The sequence below is a fragment of the Harpia harpyja genome, chromosome 10, assembly GCF_026419915.1.
Source record: "Harpia harpyja isolate bHarHar1 chromosome 10, bHarHar1 primary haplotype, whole genome shotgun sequence".
In the NCBI taxonomy this organism is placed as follows: Eukaryota; Metazoa; Chordata; class Aves; order Accipitriformes; family Accipitridae; genus Harpia; species Harpia harpyja.
Genome location: NC_068949.1, coordinates 12,463,136 through 12,488,435, shown reverse-complemented (window position 1 = coordinate 12,488,435; position 25,300 = coordinate 12,463,136). Strand labels below are relative to the sequence as shown.

The following is a 25,300-nucleotide window of genomic DNA, read 5'->3' as shown; positions in this document are numbered from 1 at the left end:
TAAATGACACTTGGTATTGTGAGCCCCTTGTTAAGGGAACAAAAAGAAAAAGTGTTAACAACTTGGCTAAATTTTAGGATTTTGAATAAATCCTGAAAAAGAATGACCTTTGTTGCATGTGTGGTACCAAGGGCAAAGAAAGATTGCTGGGCCATAGTTACTCCCTAGGAATGGAAGGATTATTTTGTTTGGGAAGAGTTTATTCAGAGTTCTGGTAGCTCATATTTAGAGCCCCAGTGAGGAAGCCTCCACAGTGTTTCCACAGCATTTGCATGCAGAAGCATATAGTTGTGCAATTTCAATTGGTACAAACAGTCTAAATTCCTGTAAACTGTGCTGGAAACACACTTTTGGAAAGAAACATCATTTGCAAGGCGATTGGAACAGGCAGCTGAGCTCACAAGGTTATCATCTGCATCTGTTCAGAAGATGGCCTCAAACCTTGTGTTAGCTAACATTTTTAGCTCTGCTAACTAAACCCACATGAGATAAAAGTCAACCCATGCAACAGGTTATATAGTTTGCTTTAAATCAGCTGTGTTTTGTGATCACTGAATGAGTTGCTTCTATTTCATATATTTGCTTTAGCACTTCAAATTGAATTTAGGTTGTGTGAAAGGTTCTTGACTAACAGTTTTGGAAACAACTCCCATGTTTAATCCCAGACTGGGTCCAGCACAAGGAAGCTTCTCAATGCTACCAGGGAGGAAACTTCACTAGGCTGAAGATAGTCCCATTCACTTACTTTCTCGTGCCAGCAAAGGCAGGATTTCTTGTTTCTTCACTGCCCTGTAGTTACTGGGTCTAGGATATTTTTGTTACATTAGAACTGTGCCTTGGATATGAAGGCTGCGTGTTTAATTCAGAAAACAGCAAGTATTTAGTAAGTCATCTGCTTAGTAAGTCATCAAGTATGATTATTCTGTTTCAGCCTTAAATTAGTTAGGTAGTAGTATGGAAAGCTAATGGTCTTTACAGCACACTTGCTCTCTTTTCACCAACTGTCATTTATTGTCTTTATTGATTTTTGCAAACAAATTCATTTATGTTTTTAAGATGCAGCTTCTTTTTGTGCAAAATTGCAGGTGTTGAAGCTATAAGCAGAGATGGAGAGTGTAATATTATCCTTCAAAGTGCACATGGAATAGATGAGGAGAAGCTGTGTAAGTTCTAGGCTTCCAGGAATGGATGCCAAAGCATTTTACTAAATTTGCTGTTAAGAATAATTGTTGGCTGACAGTTGTGTAACTTTTATGACAACATATCTTGAACCCAGTCATAAGACAGACTGATACAGTCATGATGTCAAGATTGTGATTACATTGCTCCCCATTCACAGAAGATACCGTGGTACAAAAATATTTATGGTTGTGAGTCTTTTCATTGCTGCACCATTGTAGATGAGCTGCAGTTACGTTACTCTGACTATAGTAGCTCCAGATGACTCATGTCTTCCATTATATGTCTGAGTTCTTAAAGGACAATAGATTTGGGAGAAGTTTTTGTTCTACAGAAAAGTGATACAAAATCTGTTCTGTGATGGTTGGTGCATTTGTGCTCTTCAGCACCCACTAAACATACAGGATGGAGCTAGACTGCCTGAACTTTCTGAAAGTTCTAACACCTTTTTTCAAACAGTGCCTCGAAACGTTAGGTCTCACTGACAGTTAATAGAGCATAGGCCTTTGTGCCATAGTGGTATAGGGAGTGTTCATGCACTCAGTTCTGCTAATTGAGCTGTGGTGACAAGGGAGGTCATATGGGAGGTGGCAATGAGCAGGTGTCTGGCCTTTCCAGATAGGCCTGGAAGCCAATGGCTCATTTTGCTACAATTTATTGAGATGTTTTTAATATTTTACCCTCTATAGTCACAAATAGATGCTTTTAATATTTCACTCTCTATTGTCTTAGGGTTATGGCTGTGGTTACTGTAGCCCTTTACTGCCATGTCAGACAGGAACAGGCTTCAGATAGTGGCATTCCATCACTGAGTATACTCTGACTCTGCCCACATCCTCCAGCAGGCTGTAGCCAGCTGTGGCTTACATTCCTATTCCCTGTCTTTTGGTGTTAGGGCAGGTGGAACTCCTGTTCTCCACATCTCTGCATGGCAAAGATTGTACTGGCCTTGTGGCAGCTTCTTTGTCCCAAGAGACATCAGAATCACAGAGATTTAGCTACTGAGGGCTTTCAGAGCCTTTCTTAGAAGGCCTTATTACGGCTTTAAGCTGTAATACAACAAATCATTCCAGAGTACTGAGAGGTTTTAGTTCTTTCTTACAAAGTTTTGGCAAGCCAACACCTAAAACATGATACATAGTCCAGTGGGAGTTGTGAGCAGAGCAACAGCTGAATAAAACTTCAGAAGGCATGCTATAACCCTTTGCTGAAGGTTTACATCATCTTTATAGGCTATTATAAAAATAATATTCTAAACACTGAAGGAATCACCACTGTGAATCCCTTTGTGTTCGTACTAGACAAATCTTCTACGTAAGACTGGCTGAGGTTTGTCTGGGTAAAGATACTAGCTTGAAAACTACATGAGAGAGAAAGGATTTCACTGGCAGTTTGTTCTAACAGTGAAATATTTTAGCCTGGGCAGAAACACTAGTTAGGTTGTGGCAATGCCAAATTTATAACATACAAAAGTCATGCAGAGGGAATCCATTCCTAGTTTTGGCAAACCTGTATAAATCTCCTATCGCTTTGGGGCTCAGAAATAACAGGAGTGGAATGACAGCAGAATTCCTGAGGTCTAGTGGTTCTAACAAATATATTTTTGTTAACTCTGCTTTGATGGACAGTTTCTGTTTATCCAGCATCATTCAAAATGGTGTCCTCATACAGCTCCTCCTTTTTAAATAAAAAAGCTTGTAACCAGGTTGGACAAATCTATGAAGAATACACTCCAAAGAACAGTAGTGCTATGGAAGGAGGATAAAGACAAACCTTTTCCCTCTTTAATTTCTGCAGTTTCATTAAACATAGTCAGTGAATACATTTAGCCACACGCAACTAGTCTTTTGGAAAGTACAAAATTCAGCAAGGAAAGCTTATATGACTTTATAATTAAACAAAATTGATCCAGGCAAAAAGGGATCCTAAAGTAATGTAGAATGTTAACCTGTCTGAAGCTTATCCATCCTTGTGTTCAGATGTAAAACAGAGACAGAGCAAGAACTGACCAAAAATTCCTATCCTATTCTTTTTCTACACTGTAATTACAGAGCTCATGGTGGGATTTGCTATGGGGAAGGAGAAGGGACTAAGTCCCTCCATTTGTGTGGGGCTGTGTGCTCCTGTAACATTTGGTAGAAGGATTGTGTCCATGTAGTCTTCTTCTACCTAGCCTGAGTTGCAGAATTTAATCCCCGCTTGAAACCAAGGTGGATTGCAACAATGCATAGTGTGTGCAGTTGTTTACTCTGCCAATACAGGGGATTTGCACCAATGTAGCTGCATTCCTAGCAAATCCTCTGTTATAACAAGTGAAGGCCTGTGATACCACCTAGACTTAGTCCTCAGCAACCTTTCACCATAACCTTTCACCACGCAGTGAATGTGAAATGCTACCAAAGTAGAACAGCACAGTTTTACTCTGCTTTGGAAAGCGTAAGTGATCAGAGGTAACAGAGAGCAGGCCCATTGTGATTTAAATGCTGTTTAGCTGAACATGTACGTTGGATTAATCAAATTACTTGTTTGCCAGCACAAATTCTTTTGGTGACCATCAGTTTCCAAGAAAAAGATACGATTTTATCTCCCTTCCTTTGTTTAGCACAATTCAAATATCAAATTGTTTTGTGTGCCTTCACTCCTGATTTTGAAGTGTGGGACCAGTGAGGAAGATGAGAATGAGCACACTACTTCCAACCGTTATCATCTATGGCCAAACTCCTCTTGTGTAGTATGTGTGGGAGTCTCTTGTAAGCATTACTCTCACATAAGCATAATTTTTGTAGTGACTGCATACGTCAGTTCAAATGCTGGTTGCTGTAAAAGAACTCTGGAGCACATATTGGAGCTGCCATGCTTGCTCCCTCCCACCTCCCATTTATCCTATTTGTAAGCTAGAACAAGCAGTTAAGGATATGAACGATGATTTTGTTTCTGTCCTCACAAATACCGTTCACAGTAACAAAGGACTTTGGCCAAAACAAGCCAGTATGTATAATTACAGGAAAAACAGTGCCTTCTGATATCTCACATTATGATGTGCATGCAAAAATGGGTACACACGTATCTAAATGGCAACACTGGCAATTTTGATAGTTCTCAAGTTGGTACAATATGTTGCTGTAATTATGTTTAGTTGTTGAATGTTTGAACCTCATGTAAACATCCTTTTCCAGACCTTGTAATAGGCTACCATCCATAAAAGGAAATTTAACTATAAATAGTATTTCTTCACGCTGTTTAATCTACTTACTGTCTGTTTTCACTTCTTTGTTCTGTCTCCCATTTATCAGCTAAAATAAAATGTATGTGTTTATATAAAATTTTTCAACAAAAGTTTTTTGCTTTTAAAAAGGCCCAAAACAAAACCTCAGGTTTATGTACTACCTTCTGCCATGGGCTGTAAGCATTGGTGTTCTCTCAGAAGCCAAAGCCAGCACAGCACAAAGCTGTTGACGCGGAAGTCACGGACACTGCACACAATCAATATGATCAAGCAGATGCCACTTTATTGCCAAGATAGCTCGGTTTATATGTTCATTCTAGTTACTGTTCACGCATAAGCAAATTAGAGATTGGTTAGCATGAGCTGTCCACGCGCCTAGTTACACCTAATGATTGGTTATAACAACACTGTACACACGCATAAACATAAGGCATAATTGGTTGTATTAACTAAAACATGCGAAACTTGTCTCAGTCTAATTGGTCAAGATAAGCTGCCGAATTGAGGTTCTTTGTGCCAAGTTCCCTTTATCGTGGAATGCACACCTGTGTTCTTCTAATTGGTATCTTTCTTTTTTTGTCTTCTTGTTTATTCTGTTCAAGGCCTTCTAAAGGCATCTGGAATGCTCTTACTACCGTTAGCTAAATATGTGTCCACAAGCAAAGCGTCCTTGAAGCCTGCTGCCTACAAAACATCCTTGGCTCACAAATTGATCAATTCTATTGAGTCTGGATTGTTCACTATGTGCCCATTACTTTCCAAGTATCCCACACAAAGCCATCTCTGAGAAGGCATCTCAGAGGACCTGAGTGTTGGGTAGGCTTTCTCCTTTGCTGCTTGTGCAGTTGGAATCCCTAATTTGCCATTAGCTTATGAGACCCTAACAGAAGCCTTTGGTTGAGAAATCACCTTGCAGTGTTTCACCAGGCTATGACCAGTGGAGACCAGAATTTTCTCGCTGTAAATAAGAGACGTCTGCTACAATAGCAGTTTCAGTAAACAGTCTCTGTGTCTGGATTCAGATTTTGACCTCACTGTTCTAGCAAGATGTTGGATCAGATGAATGCCTCTAAATGGTCTGGATTTTAATTGATTGTGGAACTGGAGAGCAAAGGAGGATCAAGAAAGAGTTATGATTCTTGTGTTACCTCTACATTTGAAGATTGTGGTATACTGCGTGAGAAAACTTTCTCTCTGCATTTTCCAACAGGAGAGACATTGAAAAGGTGCCAGATATATTTAAATGAACCCATTAAAAATATTTGAAAACATGGAGAAACAGAAAGGGAAAACTGAGTATTTCAGATTTTCAGATTTAGATTTTAATGGAAATAATTAAGTAAATAATGCCAAACTAGTATTTCATCTAGCATCTAGCAGAGCGCTTCACTTGGGTTGGAGGTCTATAGGTTTTGATAGCCATAGAAAAGTTGTTTTCTGAATACATAACTAGCTCCTGTAAACATTGCATACTGTACTTGTAGATTAAAAAAAAAAAAAAGCATGAAGACATTTTTAGTACAGATAGAAAATTTTGGCAATGTCCTGTGTTTTGTTACCAAGTACTTTTTTCAGACTGAGTGCATATGCCACTCAACTCAAGAAAGTTTTCCAATGTCTGTAATGAGATCAATCACTGTCAAAACTTCATCAGTGTTTCTAGATATTGATTACTACTCTGTTAGAACTTTCAGGAAACACGAATGTTTGAAGAATCCGTTTGAAATATTCCACGAAAATTCAGATGCTTTGAAATCTGAGAAGGATACAGACCAGTTGTTGCAGGCAATGTTGTTACTTGTTATTTGACTACCAGCTCTTAAGCAGGTCACCGAAGTAAACTTTGAACAGTTGGTAGAGTTAATATACATGTTCATAAGTACTTAATATTTTGATTCAGCCATTACAATTATAACTATTGATAAAATACTTTTTTGTCCATTACATGCTTAAAACATATACTAATCATTCAATGAACTTTTGAATATTATATTTGTATTTCTATATAGTTCAGAAACTATGAACTATTTTGGTTTTATTTTAAGGATTCTATAAATTTAGTGATAAATTTCTGAAGTATTTTTGCCCCTTCGATTACAGTCTATTATGAAGAACACCACCTTTAATTTCTTTGTTCCTTGTCCAATAGACCTCCAAGCACAAGTGTTGCCATTTGACTGACATACACAGTTTAGAAATATTTCCTAATGTCTCACCAACCTGAGTTTTGAAAACTTCTTGACAACTTTGGAAAAAAATTCTTGACAGTATTTCCAAGTTCTGAAAATGCGGGACAACGTTTATGATGTGACTCACTATTTGTACCCTGGAACTTGTCAGTGGTTAGGGTTAACACAATCCACTAGCACTAAAAGGATCAATGGATGCTTGCATTTCTTAACACAAGTATGCACCATTTTATTCAGTTGGGACTGCATACATAGCCGCTAGCCAATACACAGAAGATATAGGGGAAACTGAAGAATTAAATCCAGCCACAAATACTGAAATAGCAAAATAATCATAGAATCATAGAATAGTTTGGGTTGGAAGGGATCTTTAAAGGTCATCTAGTCCAACCCCCACCCCTGCAATGAGCAGGGGCATCTTCAAACAGATCAGGTTGCCCAGAGCTCCATCCAACCTGACCTTGAATGTTTCTAGGGATGGGGTACCTACCACCTCTCTGGGCAACCTGTTCCAGTGTTTCACCACCCTCATTCTAAAAAAATTCTTCCTTATATCTAGTCTAAATCTACCCTCTTTCAGTTTAAAACCATTACCCCTTTTCCTATCACTACAGCCCCTACTAAAAAGCCTGTCCCCATCTTTCTTATAAGCCCCCTCTAAGTATTGAAAGGCCACAATAAGGTCTTCCCGGAGCCTTCTCTTCTCTGGGCTGAACAACCCCAACTCTCTCAGCCTTAGAAAGGCTATAGAAATTTTCCTTCCTTTCCACCCCAAATCTATTTTGGCTCTTTGAAAGGTAACATGGCAGTCTGTCCTGTCATCTGTTTCATCTGTTCTATCACATCACTTGTACTGTTACATATTGTGGCTCCCAAGAACAGAAAATACAGCGGAAAAACTTGACAAAATCCATAGTTAAAAGCCAGGGGTTTAAATTTTGGGTTTGTTTTTTGGAAAATATATGACTTTTTCTTTTCTTAGGCTGAAGTTGATCTCTGAGGTAAAAAAAAGGTGTAGCCTCACTGACATGATTGGCTTTCTGAATTATTTGGCAAGGACATTTGTATTTTGGTATTAATCTGGGCCATTAGAAAGAGAACTAAGAAGTAGTTTGTGATTGGCCACTGTAAAATTGATTAATGAAGCACATGCATTCATCTGAAAACATTTTAGTTCTTAGGCTGTATTTCTGAGCTTTCAAGCACTCTTGTTAATTATTCATTGATAATTGATCCTGCTGGGAATTAAAAGCAAAGAGCACTGCTAACTGGATAGTGAGAATAATATGGATTCCTATCTACTTTTTAGTGGCAGAATGAGGCAATGAAAGTGAAAAAGCCCATGGCACAAATTGGTGGAAATCTGAGAAATTCTGCAGCATGGGGATTTTTTTGTCTGGAATGAGTATCATCTTTGATAAACTCGATGTCTTCAGTAGTTGCTGTATCACGCGCCTGGAGAACAGAGCTGTAATTTTTGCCACTAGAAGGCTACCAGGGAAGAAAGTAAGTGAGCATTTTGGTGGATCTGCCAGGGCACCTTGTCTAGTTTATGTCTCTTGAATTAGAAATAGTTCTGCAAGTAGTAGAACTGAAGAAGATCCAATTTCACGTTTGCATCTTCTGGGGATCTAATAGTGTCTGCACCATGACCAAAATTTTCCCCACATTTGGGATATTCATTAGCTGAAATTGGCTAGATATTAGGATGTGACTGGGTGTGTGCATATAAAGTGTCATGCCATAAGAGTGAGTGTTTTTTAAGGGGTTCTTTTCTTACTAGCCTGGTTTTCTGTAAAATATGCTGTGTCTTACTTCTCTGCTGTGTGATGGATTGGAGCTTCTGAGCTAAAGTCCTTTTTTTTTTTTTTTTTTTTTTTTGTCCCCTGGTATAATGCAGCAGCAGCAGCCTGGCAAGTAGTTTAGGTATCAATAAGGGCATTGCCATAGGCCCAAATTGCCATTAGCTCAAATGCTGTCTTGGGCCAATATGGTTACATTGCTTTTGGTTCTGGGGCAGCATAAGCTTCCTGGGTATGTGTGGTGCTGATCTCCTGTCCGTGTTCTGTGGGAATAACTGGCCCATTCTTAGGGCCTTTAGTTATGCTGATGCACAATTACAGGCATTTTCTCAGCCCTAACAGATTTAGCAGGACAGCTTCCTTAAGGAAACATTTACCAATATGAATAAATGAAATACATTGGGTTTGTAAGAATTCATATCCAGACTTTACAAATGAGGTGTGACAAAGTCACTGTGGGTTGAAGGTAAAATAAGGTGTATCATAAACAAGGACTTTGCTGTTTAGCAATGCCTGCATATATGCAGCATTTCAGTTCAGTTCATTTTAAGCCCTGTACTTACTTTGCTGCCCCACTGTTCACTTTTTCCCTACCTGCAGATCATAGGGTGACTGTTTGAAGAAGATCATGTGTCTCAGAGTGTGTGGGTGAATGGAAGGTTAAACATTTTGACTGGTGTTCAGGTGACTCTTGTGCAGTCAATCCCAGTGATACGATACTCACTCAAAAGAGTTGACAGTCATGGGGAGAAGAAAAGTGAGGAGGAAGGTGGACGGGAGGATCTTGAATATGTCTTCCAATGTTGCATTAAAAAAGAAGACCTGGGCTTTGATTCTTGGCTGCAGCTGGTTCCCTAACAGGTATGAGGATGTGCTGCGTGCTTGCCCAAGTGTTCAGGAACGCAAAGGAAAGGCCTGGAACCCAGAACCCCTCTGTTCACATTCTTCCCGAGGTGGCAGGCAGAGGGGGAGAGCTAGGACCTCGGCTGTATCCTATAAAATAGTGACTGTTTCCTTGCGTGGTCATAGAAGGACCAGATATATTTGCTTTATGCATTTTGTACTCTTTTGCTTTGCAACAGAGTTTAACAAGAAAGAAAATCTGGTCCTTTTTCTGCAGTAAGATGCTGAAATGTGTCAAAGATTTTGATGTTCATAAATACATAAGATAGCCAATGTTTAGATAGTCCAAAGATGATGATAAGGGCGATTTAGAGATTCTTTTCAGCATGGAGCTGAGGATTTAATGGGCCAGTTCTAGCAATGGTATCCACACAGGTATCATTGTACAGTAGCTAAAAGAAATTAGTTTAAACCTTAAGCTGAGAGGCAGAGAATCTCTTTGCATTCTTTTCCAGTTCCTGTTTCAGTGAAGTACTCTCAGCATATTGGTAGCCACTTAATGGTTTGCACAAATTTCATATTTTTACCATTATGATTGGAAATATTTTTTTATTTTGTATATGATGCTCCTGAGAAGCACTGAGTCAAATGCACTTCTAATTACAGGTTCATCCACAAACCACATTTGCTGGCTCACTCTCGAGGTTTTGTTGCAGTGCTAGAACATCGGTTTTACTGAAATGGCTGGGCTTCACCCAACTTTTGTTCTGTCTGCCCTTCATGTAAAATTGGGAAGCAATATCCCTTTTTGTAGTCTTGTACATCCAAGGTATATAGGTGAATGCCAATTTCTGCTATCTGAGTTAGTGATATTAGTGATATTCGAAGTCTTGAATGTCTAGGCTGCTTCATACGATAAAGGAATGCCTGTTATCAGGGGGCAGGAATTGCATGTCGTGTCATTATACAGAAGATACCTAGGTATAAATTCTTTCTTTTGGGCATCTGGGATATACGATATTTGTGCAACCTGGCAGTTACACATTAAAAACAACGTGGTAGAAAGGAGCAGATCAAGTAGTTTTGTACAACTAATGTTTACAAATGTATACCTGATTGGAAAAAAAAAAAAATCTTTCTGAGGGTGAGGAGGTAATGGAGGGTGTTAATAGAAGGGGCATGGGACTTGGAACTTCATGTTTCCAGAGGCCTTTGGAGGGATTCCAAGAGTGATTTAGAATCTGAGGAGAGGTGGGACACAGAGGCAGCTGTGGATGGCAATGCATTCCTAAGCAGTTCTGCAGTTCTGTACAAGGAGTAAGAGATACAAAAAGAAAGGCACAGAGGCAAAGGGATGTATAATCTGGTACATTATCCTCTTAAAAGTGAAGGATAGCCTGTGTTGTCCTTTGGTTTCTAGCTTGCTGCAGCAGGGAGTGCAGCTACCTGAGTACTTTTGCCATCACACCTGACAGACAGAGAGAATAGTCAGGCTCCAAAGTCATTGCATACCAGACACTGGGGAAATGTAAATACAGTTTATCTTAGAAAGACATTAAAGGTGGCTTGCACTGCTCAACCTGCCCTGCCCCAGCCCACCCTCCAATAAACCACATAACTTTTTAGCACCAGGTACTATCACAGAGGGAGGTCTTTGATTAAATTTTTTATTTAGTTGCACACAGTAGCTGGGTGCAGCACAGCAGAAAGCAGATATAAACTAGGGGAATAACATTATCCTCCTCTGTATAGGTCTAGTGACATCTGCTAGTTGTTGCTGTATTGTGATTCTAAGGAATCTTTGTTAAAAGTTCTGTCTACTCCAATGGACAAAGCAAGGGAAAGAGTTTCCTCTAAATACAGAAGCTTCCAGCCACTAATAAAGGTATCTTACGTAGAATTTAATTTAGGATTTCATAGCCATCGGTTTCCTTACAGCTGCCTCTTCCCTTACAATCGTTAAAACGCATATGTTTTGCAGATGCTGGCAGGGTTTTCAAATGCCTAATGCAAAATGGAAAAAGGACATTTGCCCTTAATGTAAACAATCTTTCTTCTTGGAATAAAGCACTTTTCCCAAGATTTACTGGTTTTTGCTTTTAGTGGCACTCCTGCTGCCTTCTTTCTGAAAACTGTGAAACACCTGTCCTTTGAAAACCCAGGCTTTTCAAGATGTCTCAAATTTTACATCCCAAAATTAAGGCACTCTTCAGAATCCTGGCTATTATCTTTACTCAGCTCAGGTGACCCTATATTGCACCATGGGGAATTTCTTTGTCATGAATTTCTGTTTAAGTCTTAAATCTCTCTCAGGCAGAGCTGTTATTATTGTTCTTTTCCATATTAAAATACAAAACCACATTAGCCAAACCTAAGGCAGAGCTCACATATCCAGAATGAACATGGCAAGTTGACTCCATAAGCTTGAAATTACATTCCAAAACCAATTTCTCCCAAGCGGTACTCTATAAAACAGCATGTAATTTCCTTACTTACACATTTTGTACTTTGTGATCCCGGGCAGAAATAACATTACCTGGAAAGAACCTACTTCAGAATAATGAGGAAAGGAACTCTTGCAGTAATAGGTCAGAAAACACTTGTGGCTGTGGGAATCTCTTATCAGCCTTATTTTTTCTCAGCGTTATTAATCTGGATAAAGCTAATTAAATATCTTAGATGCACCGGAGATATATAGAACACACATATGACTTGTACCTTTAGTAGGCTTACGTAGCTCCTCACTTGCTTAATTACTGATACTAAAGTATAATGCTTCAGACTCACAAAGACCATTTTTATGCAAAATAGGGAATGAATTTGAGCCCAGGGGCAGAATGAGTGAAATACAGTCCTACTCCAATAAACTATGGTCTTTGGGATCCATTAGGAACAGGAATGGCAGACTGAGAAGATGACAGCTTACACTTTCCTCAATATGCAGGTCTTGCATCTAATTCTGTTAGGACATAAGATTACCATCTTCTATCTCTGCCATAGTGAACAGGCCATTTGAAAGAAGAACACTGAATGTGGTATTATAATTTTGCTCCACCACAAAGCCTGGCTGTGTGATCTCTTGATACTGATACAATCACTAATTCCTGGCTGTGATTCTTAGGGTTTATCCTCTATGTCTGGCTCTGTCAGTCTTTCTGTATGTACATACATGTTCTATGTATGCCTGTATGGAATATCCTGCTATATTCATTTGTGATTCCACTACATACACTGTTATGTAGAAATAGACATACCATAAGATAACAATTACATTAAGCCTTTAAGGGAAACAGTAGGGAAGAAAATAGGTCAGTGAACAGGCAGTGGAAAATTAAGCTAAATTATCAGATCAGAATTAGGGTTTTGTGAAATATAGTGTGTAGCTACAGATGGCAACTTCAGCCAAAAACCCTACATTTAAAGTAATTATGTAAAGGAAAAATATATCCACACACAAAGAATCAATTGCTTCCTGGAAAAAAACACCAGCAATGCCACACTTTTCATGTGAAGATTTCTATCACTGTACTCTGGCTGTGCAGGTGTGCCATAAATCATTCCTGACAATCCCACCTACTATGATTAATATCAACTGAGTATAAAGGAGAACTGGTTATTTGGCAACTTGCACAAACATTGCAGCAGGTTAGTCCACAGTCTGGTTGAGGCTGGTAGAAAGCTCCACTCTTTGGCTGCAGAGCTGCGGCCATCCAATGTCAGGCTGGTCTCTAGCACACATGATAACAGCCTTGGCCCTTGGGATCTGTACCAGCAGAGAGTGCACATTGCCTTCTCCTATCTGTGCCTCTTGCAATAAAATAGGCCCATTGGAGGAGATGGTGAAGGAAGCTTCTCTGGCAGCTCCATGCCCTCTGAGAATTTCCTCTGTGCAACAAAGTTCACTCACATAGTCGAATTCAGCAGACGTAAGAATGCTTTGAGCATCCCAGTTAACAAATCGATCAGTGATCCAGTACTTCCATTCCATTTGCTTGCTTTATTGAGCCAGAATTCCTGATGCCAAGGGAATCCCTGGGGCCTGATAAATTTGGTGTGAAAAGAGATGTTTGAATTAAGCGTTTTATGGATGTAGAGGGCACAACAATTCAAAACAACTTCGGCTATTCCTGCTTCCATTAAGAAACTGTGGTGATACTTGGAGTCTGCCTGCAGGTTTTAAATGGAAAGATACCCTCTCTCTGCTGTAGTGTAACATTTAATACATATTATATAGTAGGCATACAATGCATTGCTGATACCGTTATGTGTAAATCACCTTTTCTATGCAGAGCTAAATAAAGGAAGTTCCTACTCCCATCAGGCTTGTAATTCAAAGAGTGTCCAAAAACTAAGAGCAAAAACAAATTTGCAGGCCTATGAGTGGAAAGTAGCTGTAGGAGTGTGTCCTCCACACATGGGATGGGATTTGAGAATTTTTCACTTTTTTTCAAATGAGGTGAATGATAAAGCTTTGCACTTGTATTAGTGAGGCACATATTTGTTGAACAGTATATTTTCTGGGTTTATTTCTGATGGCAAATATTTGTGTCTCGTTACTGTAGCCCCCAAGCATGTTTCATTTTCCCTCAGTTCATTAACAACCCTCCATTTAAAAGGGCCCCTGAAAGCCTCTGACACAACTGCTGCACTTGGGAAATTTTCTTTTTCTTTTCTCTATCTCTATTTGTACTGTTCCCTAACACTTAACTCCACTGAGTGTAGACTGTTGCTGGTATGCTTAGGAAGTCACTACAGTATTATGAATGTTACTGGAAACTGCTCATTTCAACGAAAACCTCAATCATTCAAATGCATTAGCAACTTTATGTATACAAGATAAAAGTCCCAGTTGAGTGAAAATAAGAAGTCATAAAAGATAAGAGTCTAGTGAGGTCATTCATATATTTAAAGTGAACATGATCATGATCATGCACAACCCCAGCTTTGTCAGAAGTTCATTGTTCTGCCATCAAAAACTATGAATGCATCCATAGTGATTTTCTGCAGCAAGCACTAACACAGACAGACAGCAGTTTGGAAAAGATTTGGCTGAAAGGCCCATTCTGCATCTTAGGAATGTGAGAGATGACATCAGTCTGGAGGTTTCTGATGACTGCACTTAACAGTTGGAAACCTCAAACTTAAAGGTTAATACTAAGTTATTAACAAATCACAAATGCTCATTGTTGTCAGGCTTCCCTCTGTATTGCTTACAGCTTCCTCTAATTCTTCAGGACTTACTCATGGATGACTTATAACTCACACTGGAATGAATACCATGTACAGTAAATTATGTAAGAAGATTGCACAAGGTGCCTCTCTCATGACGTAACTTACATTAAATTGTTAATCATAAACCTAGGGCTTCTCAGCTTTAAATAGCATATACAGCTGTTATACAGCCAGATGAAACATCGTCTGAGGAGTCTGGTGAAGTTGCTCTGTTCTTACTGACATTTGTTGAAAGCCATACTCTGCACGTAAACCAAGAAGAGAGCAAAACCTTGCTTCAAAAATAAAAGATTTACGTATGGGAAGGATGCTGAATTTTGAAAAACTACTTTATTTTAGCAAGGACATTTTTTTATTTGGTCTTTTCTGGACACATGGCAAAATCTAACCCTAAGGGAAATCATTTGCTACAGCTTAGTGGTGTGTTGTTATTCTCTGACAAGATTTGTTTGCTATGTTAGTTTTAAAAGCAGTTTATAAACCAGTCATGTAGATCAAAACCAGAAAGCTAAAATGTTCTTAAACATTCATTGTGAGAGATGTTTTTTCCCTTAAAACAAATCCTCTTTTCTTTTTGTTAGCTTGACTAACACAAACTTTTACTGTAACGACTGGAAAAAAAGGTAATCTTTTAAACTGAAGTTGTGCATGTCAGCTGGAGGAGTGTACCATTCCCATAGTGTTATTAATCATAAGCCAGTCTATAAAACAATGCTGTTTCTCTGCATGGGGTACGCTAACTAGCTTGCAATTTCACTGTTTTTAGCCTAGCTTAGATCCTCCAGTGATATAAATCTTCAAGTAATGCCTATTTAATTCCAAGAGGTGTGTTTATCACATCACATCTTTTGTTTTATTGCATCTTTTTTCTGCTCTTTTGACATTTTTGTCCTACTGTAGGTAACTGTTATACCATATTTATGGAAGGCAAATGAACAAACTGTGTACTGTTACAAACTATCACGCATGTTGCAGCACGATAGGACAGTACCTTACAATATAGGGAATCATGAGAAATACGTAGGTGTGGTCTGGATCAGTTCCTAACAACCTGTGCGTGCTGATGTGAACCTCACTAGATAGTAACTGTTTCTGTATATACTAATATGATGACCAAAAGTCTTTTCTTCTTCTTAGATTCAGTGCTTATGCAAAAAATTTTTTAGGTAAGTTTGAAGTGGTTTAAAGTCTTTCAGGCATTTCTAGACAGATCTGTACATACTGGTTCACCCTTATTGATATAGTGCTACGCCTTTATACATATTTGGGCTTCTTCAGAGCCAGCAATACTTTTCTTTGTGCTGGTCAGGAAGGGACCAAGTGTAATTGCAAAAGAATAGTACAGTGTGCTCTCTTTATGCACAGTGGCTGTGCATACTTTCTGCCATTGTCAGATGAGGAGCAAGGTTTGTATTGTGCATCATGCTAAACCTGTACAGTAGGCTGAGTGGAGGACTAATAGGTCCGACTGTTAAAGAAAGCTTCATGTTATGATATTCTGTTACCACCTTATAAGACAAGAAGACATGTTGGATGTGGAGGGAAAAAAAAGGACTGGATGAACAAAATAACATTTCATTAAATCTGAAGACCCCAGGTACCAGGGCTTGCCAGTGAAAAGGAAATGAAGTGCCAAACAGTTATACTTTTATTTTAATGATACTCATGACTACGACCAAACTGTTTCCATAATTCATGCACAGAATTATACTGAAGGGAATGAATGTCACATCTCAGTGACTGGCATAACACCTTAAGAAAGGAAGAGGAGAATTCCATTTTGCAATGTAATGATACTTCATTTGTGATTACTGTGCCAGCTTTGAGTTACAAAATAAGCAAAGACATGAACCCACCCCTACGGAGTTTATACTGTGTAGGGGCCAGGTTCTCCAGTCCAGGTGCTTCATGATGCTTTGATGACAGAAAGGTTGCAGATCAAAATTCTTTGCTACTGTGAATTTTCTAAAATGTCACTTCACTTTCCACAGCAGGTCCTCCCAAGCTGTGCTGTTTATCCCACAGGACTACAGGAACTGGTTTGAAGTAGTCCATGGACAAAATCTCTCTGGCTGTATTTCTCTGAAGGAGACTAGCAATAGCTGATGGAGCAGTAGATTCTTCATGAAGAACCACATGTCTGTTCCTGTGCTTTGCAAGGCCTGATAGAGAGCCTGGAATTCTTGTCTCTGCTTTCAGGATGAGGATATGGGGAGTGGGATAAACCACCTCCTCCTCCTCTGTGCTCGCATAGCCTGACAGAGAGTTGAGCACAGTTCTCTCTTTATGCTGGCAGTACCCAAACTAGCTAAATTCAGAAATCAAGGATTTTAGAGAGTATTTAAAAACTCTTGTGCAATAAATGTGTTTTAAGAATCCATTAGCAAGGGGAGCAGCTTCCACAAGTTTTCAATCAACAGTTAACTATGGTTGAAACTTGCTATTTCTCCTTTCTGTCTCCTGCTGGGTATTGAGTCTTCTTTGCTAGCACACCCTTACCTGTCAGTCACTTGCCCAGGAGGCTTAGGCAGTGCTGAGTCAGACCTTAGCTTGCAAGTCCATATCTAGAGTTGCCTTCTGTGTCCCAGCCCCCTTTGGTTGGCACTGGCATATTTTGCCTGGGGATGCTGGTGGCTGAACTCTGTACTTGATGACACGGTGGAAAGAACTTAAAATATTGCAGTAGGTGCAAAAGTGCATGTGTCACTGTTGATGCCTGTAATTGCCTTACATCATTGTAGTAGTATGGCATGCCACGCTGTTTTCCTTCACTACAGGCCATATATAGCCTATTACACTTTGATCTGCTCAGCAAAACACAATGAATTCCTTTTGTCTGTAAACAGCAGCTGGGTGAAAGAAAAGGGTAATGGAGCCTGAAGGTATTTGATGGATTGGCGCTAGCTTTGAATATATTCGCTGACAAGATAACAACCCATATGTGTGTTGCCAATGTCAATTTGGTCTGTACTTGTTATTGCTTCTAGAGCGCAGTTATGGTCTAGACCAATCTGCTCTGATTTCACCTTGAGAGATGTGATTCTGGGAGGAAAATGTGGCCTGGCTAAACTGGTGTGGTGTGCCTTTCTGTCACGCTTTTATCACATGAGTTATTTCAAATAAGACTCCTCTTGTTCTTGGCAAAAAGGACATATTCTTTCATGGGTAGCTTGCATGTCCTGTTACTTTTGAACGTGGATCTTCACATTTAAGGAGTTCCAACTATGCAAATGGAGCTGTTTTGTACCATTAATCAGATGCAAAGCTGACTTAAAATGAGCATATGGAGGCATATGAAAGGCTTGTAGTGCAGCTGAATGTGTCTGAGGGTCAAGGAGGACCAACTAATTTAGAATAAATACTTGCATTTTAAAACATCTATTCTTGAGCTGGGGCAAGTGTCCACGAAGCTTGAAAGACAGCATCATCTCATCCTACTTCATCCCACATTTTCTAAGCAAGTGTTCATGGTTCACATCTGCTTTATTTACTGTCTGTTAGATTTACTGCATTCTTATCACATATTAGGAAACAAACATATCTTCAGACAAACATGTGGTTTTAAAATGGGATTATAATTCCAGGGCCTTCAAACACTCATGTTGCAATGAATAAAAGCAGACTTTCCTGATTCATTTTGCAGGGCAGAAATGGTTGTTACATGGCTCATATTGTATAAAATGATATGGAGCAGTTCTCTTTTTGACTATTAAATCACATACTTAGTAACAAGCATAGATTGTGAATGCGAAATTCATAACTTTTACAGTAAAGTGTAGAATGTGAGACATATTAAAATTCTTAGCATACCAAAGGGTGTGAATCAGATTTGGAAATCTGATAGTGGTTTTTAACACCTCTTTTAAAATGAGGTAGATGCAGAATAATCTAATCAAGATGTATGTCCAAAGTATGGAATGAAATCCATTCTGAACCCAAATTCCTGCATTCAAGAACTGCACATACATGAAGCTCTCAAATAAAGCAATGTACACCCCAGGTTTCTTCCTCTTAATGGGCAGAGAAAATGTGAGATATTTAACATTCTAACAGTATGCAAATGCTATGTTTTTCAAAATCCTACTTTAAAAGTAAACATTGAAAGCAATTGCAAGTGCAGAGGCAAACGTGCCATCTCATGTGCTATCCATTCACATCAAGTCAGCTGATTATGAGTAATTATAAACATGCTTTTGATTGTGGCGGAGAGCCAGGCCTCACGAAGGCTTTGTCTGGCTTTGTGTATTTCCAAATGCAAAGTGTTTGAAACCACTTTTAGTGACAGTGAGACTGCTGAAGGACACAAACACAAATTATGTTCTACCCCTGTGAAAATAAACACATTCCTCAGCTTTAACATGTTTGCTTTGACCCTGGTTAAAGTAGATTGAAACAGGGCAAGCTCTTTCCTTAGCATCTGAAGTAGGGAATGCTGGGGAGAAAGGCAGGTTTAAGCATAGAAGTGGTAGGGGAAAAAGGCCACTTTTTGCCTTAGCAGAAAAAAAAGAGTTACCTTCATTGCTTTCTGTCCTTCTCTCTGTCTCATCTTTACACCGTTAACCTGAAAATCTCTTAACATTACATAGTTCACTATTTTTCCAGTGGCTGAAATTTCTCTCGCTTAATTTTAGCTGCTTCGAGTTAGACATCTATAGCAGGAATCAGTTGCCTAAACAAAGACATGTAGTGCCATTTCAGATGCCCTACAGTGTCATTTGAGATGTCCTACATTTTGTAAGATACTGACATAGGGCTGGCAGGTATGACAGAGGACTTAAGGCAAATCTTTGCTTTTCTGGAGCAGCAGTGGTTATGGTAGGGCATCTCACATAGGACTTGCATTTAGTCCATAGCCTAAACAAATTATCTTGGCTCCTCATGTGGTCAGAGAAGAGAGAGCCTGGCTCTTTCAGAAGATGGTTGTGTGTGCCTGTCTGTCTTAGACATCTTAGATAAGTCAGTCATCCCCTCAAAGTATTTGTCTCTTCTTCTACCAGGGAGCCCGGGGGACAAGGTAAGTTTAGGATTCTAATTTGTGGCAGAAGTTAGTTATTGTAAATCTTGTCCTCTGTGAACAAAAAAAAATGGAAATTGTGCTTTTTAATATAAAGAGTTTGATATAATAGTGTTGCTGAGATTTATCACTTACAGATGAACTGTGGGAAGTCCTGAGGATGAAACTAGCTAAAACTCACGTGAATTAAAGGTGCAAATGGAAATCTGAATTATAACTTTTTTCCTAGAATTAGTTGGTATTTAAAGAAATACAGAAAGGCTTTTATTTGTTTAATCAACCAGGGGAACTTCACTCTACAGTGTTACTGGAAGATATACATATATCTTTTCATATTAAAAAATTCCTCTCAGTTTTAAACTGGCTTATTAACTGTCACCTGTCTAAAGTAGATTTGTTGCAGTTGTGATGGTCTGGGGGTACAAATGAAGCATTATTTGTGAGAAGTAATATGATATTATCTTTTATTAGACCTGCTACTCTAGCAGGAGAAAACAGAAGAGCATTCAGCACACAAACCACTCCTTTAGGTTCTGCAAGCTTCTCTGTTTTCTTCCATTATTTCAGTGCAGCTATTAAAAGATAATACTCCCCTTACAAGACTAGCCTCATTTATTGCTGTCTTAAGGAATGCAAATCTATTAATAGTGGAAATGAGGTAAGGAGGTCAGGATTGTGAACAGAACACAAGATATAACCTTTAGAGTTGTCCCTGTCTCACTTCAATTAGACTCAAAATGATAAAAAGATTCCTTTGACATTCTAAAGCAGCACAGGAAACACAGCAGTGCAGTTTAGTGTGATACAGTTTCCAGTGCCATCTGAATGCCAACACCATGATTCTGAGGTTTGGCCAAATTATTTAGCACAAAGCTCCAAGAGGGAGAAAAGGACTATTTATGTCACTGTCATATATCCCAACAGATTCACACAGGATGCAGGGTGAACACATGCATCCCAGAGAACAGTCCCTACACTGTCTTATGGTGCAAGTGGAGGCCTGTGGAGTGCAAAACATAATAAAGTCCCAAACTGGAACTTTCCCAATTTTACAAATATAAGTCCTTGCTTAATTTTATATCACCTTTGTTTGCCCTTGTAAATATTCAGGCATCATTACTGATACAGAATCCCTCATGGTAGTTTTAGGGCATTCTGGCACTTTGAAACAAAATGAGAGTGGAAGCAAATATATTTCTTGGCTTTGAATTTAAAAACTTGGGGACCATATTTTAAATAAATTTTATAGAAGATAAGTGACCAGCTTTTGGGTTAGATCTGCCAATAAAGAATTTGCCACTGAAGAGACTGAAGGTATTATCTGGTGAGGCTCATCCTACAACAGTGAAAAAAGCCTGTAAAAAGCCATCTGTAGGATATTAGACATTAAAATGAGGTTTAATCAGTGTGTAAGTGGCTTAACAACTGTCTGTTGGGTTTGGAATCTAAAGCGATTTCCTGCCCCTTGGTCATTTTAACATTGGTATTTTGACTTTGGTATTTTAAATATATGCAATGATAATGTTATTTCCTTTGTACTAGAAAATCTTGTGTATAATGGCCACAACCTGCTGAACTCTGAATATTTATTATGTTTGTTTCTTCCCTATACTTCTTTGCTTGCTTCCTTGCACATGTGGGAATATGTATACATAGTTTCTTTGTTGGATTTCTTTTGTATTATTTTCACAGACTACTTTATGCTGGGTTATGGTCTGCCAGTGATGTCTGGACCACAGGGTGAAGAACATTTTGAGCCTTGAACACAGTTATCTATGTGCCGTGGAAAGGCTGGAAAACATAATTTGTTTTGTTAAAGCGAACTTATGACATTATTTGCTGTTGAAAAATCATAGTGAACTAATACTAGGATTTATTAATAAAGTGTCAAAGTGTGTAACGTAATTAACAGATGAGATGATAGGATACAGTCTGCTGGAAATGTCTCATCTGAAGACTTCTTTGAGGATTTCATGCCATATTCTTCTGTTGAGGTACAGAGAGATCTGCATAAGATCTGTATACCTCTCTGTATAAGAGATCTGCTATTGCACAGACTGTAGGGTCCAAACAAATAGGAATGAGAGGTCTGCAGAATCCCCTGGAACTCACTTCAGAGCTGGGCTATCGCAGCCAGTGTGTGAGAGACGTCAGTGACTGCACAGGACCACTCTTTCAATAGGCAGTTTGGCATCCCGGGATTCTGTGGACTTAAATGACTATTACAGAGAGAAGGTTAGCCATAGTTCCTTATTTTAAAGGTTCCCCTGGGGATAATGAATTAATTAATTTTCAAGGCAACATAATGTTCCTAGCCATACTAAGCAAAGTAACTGTTGATTAATGTTTGTTTCCATTATAGACTTCAATCTGAAGGACTTCTGTAATGCATGATCCAACAATGTATGTTACTGATAAGGTATGTGATGCCATCTTGATAAAAACTCTTAATCACTCACTTTTCCTTAGCTACCAATGTTTTCAAAAAGTACAGATGTTTGTTTTGTCAGCTATGAATACATAGAAATGTTGAGGCATGTCCTCACAAAGTAATTTTGTGCATTAGGTATGAATTGCTTAGTTTCTGTTTCACAGTGCTAATTTTTTTATGATGATCATAAGATTAGAATAATCTGATACTGCATGTGCTATTTATGACATTCCACATTCCTTGAAAGGTAAGTTTGCAAAAATTAACGGATGATAAACTATTTGATGTAACTTCTTCTGGAAACAAATAGTTAAAATTAAAAAGTTGAAATTCATTTTATTCAGAGCTCCCAAATACCTAACTTTAATTTTTAATTTCAGTCAATAAAATTATCCTAGTCTGATTCAGCTAGACCCTTAAAGAAAGGTTTATGTTTTAGAAAATTGTAACTTCATGAAAAAGTGGATATGGATTATTTGAGGACTGTTATGTCCTGAGAGATTCAGTAGAACATGTTTGCACACTTGAGGAATCTTGGGTTAGAACAAGACCAAATGTTTTATGATCTCATTCTCCATCTTCATATCCTAGTTCTTTCAGATTATTATCATTTGAAGAATTTCTTCTGTCAATTCCTATATTCAAATGCTGCAGCTGAAAGACTTTTCCACACATAAGCAAACTTGGGCCTGATAGATTGATTTGGTTAAGGCTAGGGTCAGATTAATATTTGTATGTATTAAAAGGTTAATTGTTTAGATAACAGATCAATTATAAAATTGGTTTAGTTCTGTGAAATGGAGAAATTCAGAGATTGCTTAGAAAAGTATTAAAAGCTATAATAATTTCCATTTTAAATAATACATGGAAGGTATGAGTATGCCTTATGGACTGTATCTTTGAGGGCAGTAGAAATACGCAATTGAGAGGACAACATATGGCATGTTAAAGAAGTATTAGTTCCCTAAAATATGCCATAAAATAAAACATTGTTTGTTACTTTTTATCTGGCTATTAACATGGCTATTTATATTTGTTTATATTGCTGTTCCCATAGAAGAGAGCTTGTCACCATACCTCAAGTACAACCCTTAGAGAATAATCCCCACTGTGGAAAAAATTTGATAAAAGTTATATATCTTTAACATGTAAACTTTTCAGGTGGGATCAGTGCTGTGCATCTGAAAAATCTTAAAAATTCATTAAAAACAGTAACGTACAAAAATGGTTTAGGTGCAATAATATGTAGTATTTTGAATAATAAAATAATGACGTTAAGTTTTCTGGTCTTGTTATTACTTCCTTGCTTTCTCAAGTCAGGACATCTGATCTCATTGATTTTTCAAAGAATGTTGCCTTTCTGGTGAAGTCTTTCCTTGAGCATGTAGCTGTAGTGCTTCAAGATGTCAGGAAAAACTATATCAGGGCATGAGAATGTATATACAGCCACTCTAAAAGGCCACTTCAGAATAGCCTCTCTGTAGCATACCTGGAGAACAACTCTAGTGCAGACTTGCTGTGGCAGGAAGAGGTCAAACCAAGTTGTGACTGTGCTCATACAGTTTATCTTATAAAAGATAATAAGTTTTGATCCAGGGATGGCAGGACCATTTGCATTATATGGCTATATATATAGCATAACCCTGGAAAATCTGTTACTTGTATCTGAATGTGTTAAACTAGCAGTTCAAGCAAGTTACAAACAACTGGAATAACAGATTTTCATTGCATATATATAAACTTTTGTTAGGTTTTTGTTTTTAATGCTTATCCAGTGACCTCAGTCAGACAATACAGTGAAATCTGCAGAAGTATTGACATGGGTTGTGTATTGCTTAGGTAATGTTAATTTGCTGTCTTTGGGAGAAGTTAATAAATTAGACCAATGGCCAAATGATCCTAACACATAATCTGCTCATAGCCCCTAAAGAACTATGTGAGCACTTGATCTACTGCACTTTCTTTCTAATCCATGGTCCTGTTTACAAAGGGTAAAGTTGAGCAGAAAGTTGAAGTTTCTGTAGAATCAGGCCTTTATCATGCAACTAATATGTTTTTCACATATATATATTTACACTCATATATATATGCACACACGTAAGTTATTTTACATTTTAGAATGCTTGAAATGTATGATAACTGATAAAATATAGTGGTGACTAATACTTTTTATGTCATAAATATCTATTGGCACAAATAAGATCTTTATCTCTTATTGCAATTTCTTGGTAATAAATGTATCATCAGTTAAAACCTAGGAGTCTTCAACAAGGTTCTGCTCCTAGAAGATGAGAACAAATGTATTTCTCTGATCTGCTGACAGTAGAAGATAACTCAGCAGTGACACTGAAGCTATTGTTATCCACCATCTTCATCCAAGTCTGATGAGGGAAGATGTAAGAATCAATGACTTAGTGAGCTGGAAAAAAACTTAAAAAATTAAAGTGAGCCAATTATAGTAAAATACTAAGTAAAGTGATGGATTCTCTACCTCTTGGTATATTTAATCAAGTCTGGATGCCCTCTGGAAAATATTTGGACAACCACCAGTGTTGTCAGCAATATAGAGGTAGGATGGGGAAATATATGATGTATATTTCAGAGACCATATTAAATGATCTTTGACTCCTGCAATCATGAACATTATATGCATCAGGTCAAAGAATAAGTTAAAATTCATGTGGCTATTTTTATCTATATTGCTACATTAAAATGCTTGTGACTTAGTGATTCAAGGCCATAAAATTATAGAAGCGCCGAAAGCCTTCAAAACCCCACCACCTCTTCAGTGAAGAGTTCTGTGGCAGACTCAGGTGCCTGCCAGTGACCATGTCACAATGCAGCAAGGGTAGATATGAGAAATGGGACTGGGCACAGTGTGCCTGTTCATTCACACGGTATAGAAGTGTGCATCTGGGCTCATGTCCAGGGTAGAACAGGACATAGCATGCCTTGGAACTCACTGAAATAACATGGGTGGGAGAAGAGCTTAAGCTCAGGGATGGGTGTGAGTTGGAACTCATGCCCCAAATACAGATCTGCCTTATACACTTGAAGATTCTGTAGGTTCTGGAGAACCTGGAGTGGTGAACCGTCAGTGATAAAATCTTACAGCTCAGGATTTACAAACCACTCTCAGGCCTTACATTTTCAGAGTAGCCATTTGTGTTTATGGTATGTTTTAAACCATTACATATCTGACTCTTTGTAGTCTGATGGGCAGCAGTCCCATGCCAGGTTCATGGAAGCTGTATAATTGCTTGCTGTCTCTAGTTTCCTTCGCAGACTACAGAAGATAAAAGATGGATTCGATAGTGGCATTGGTAAGTAAGTCATGAGGTCCATCTCCTTGCTTGAAAATGGCATCAACTGTAGCAATGACAG

At 38.4% G+C, this 25,300-nt stretch overlaps 1 long non-coding RNA gene across 5 annotated transcripts in view; it reads left to right on the top strand.

Moving 5' to 3' along the window:
• The first annotated feature begins 820 nt into the window (after positions 1-820).
• The window catches only part of LOC128147429 (uncharacterized), a 43,362-nt gene continuing 18,882 nt past the window's right edge, over positions 821-25,300 (top strand). Inside the window, exons 1-4 of one of the 5 annotated variants that reach the window (XR_008237021.1) lie at positions 824-883; positions 21,848-21,892; positions 24,164-24,330; positions 24,429-25,239. This is a non-coding gene — a long non-coding RNA (uncharacterized LOC128147429). Of the gene's footprint in view, positions 884-21,847; positions 21,893-24,163; positions 25,240-25,300 lie in introns of all 5 variants that reach the window. The other 4 variants (XR_008237024.1, XR_008237023.1, XR_008237022.1 and 1 more) reach the window with 4 other exon arrangements.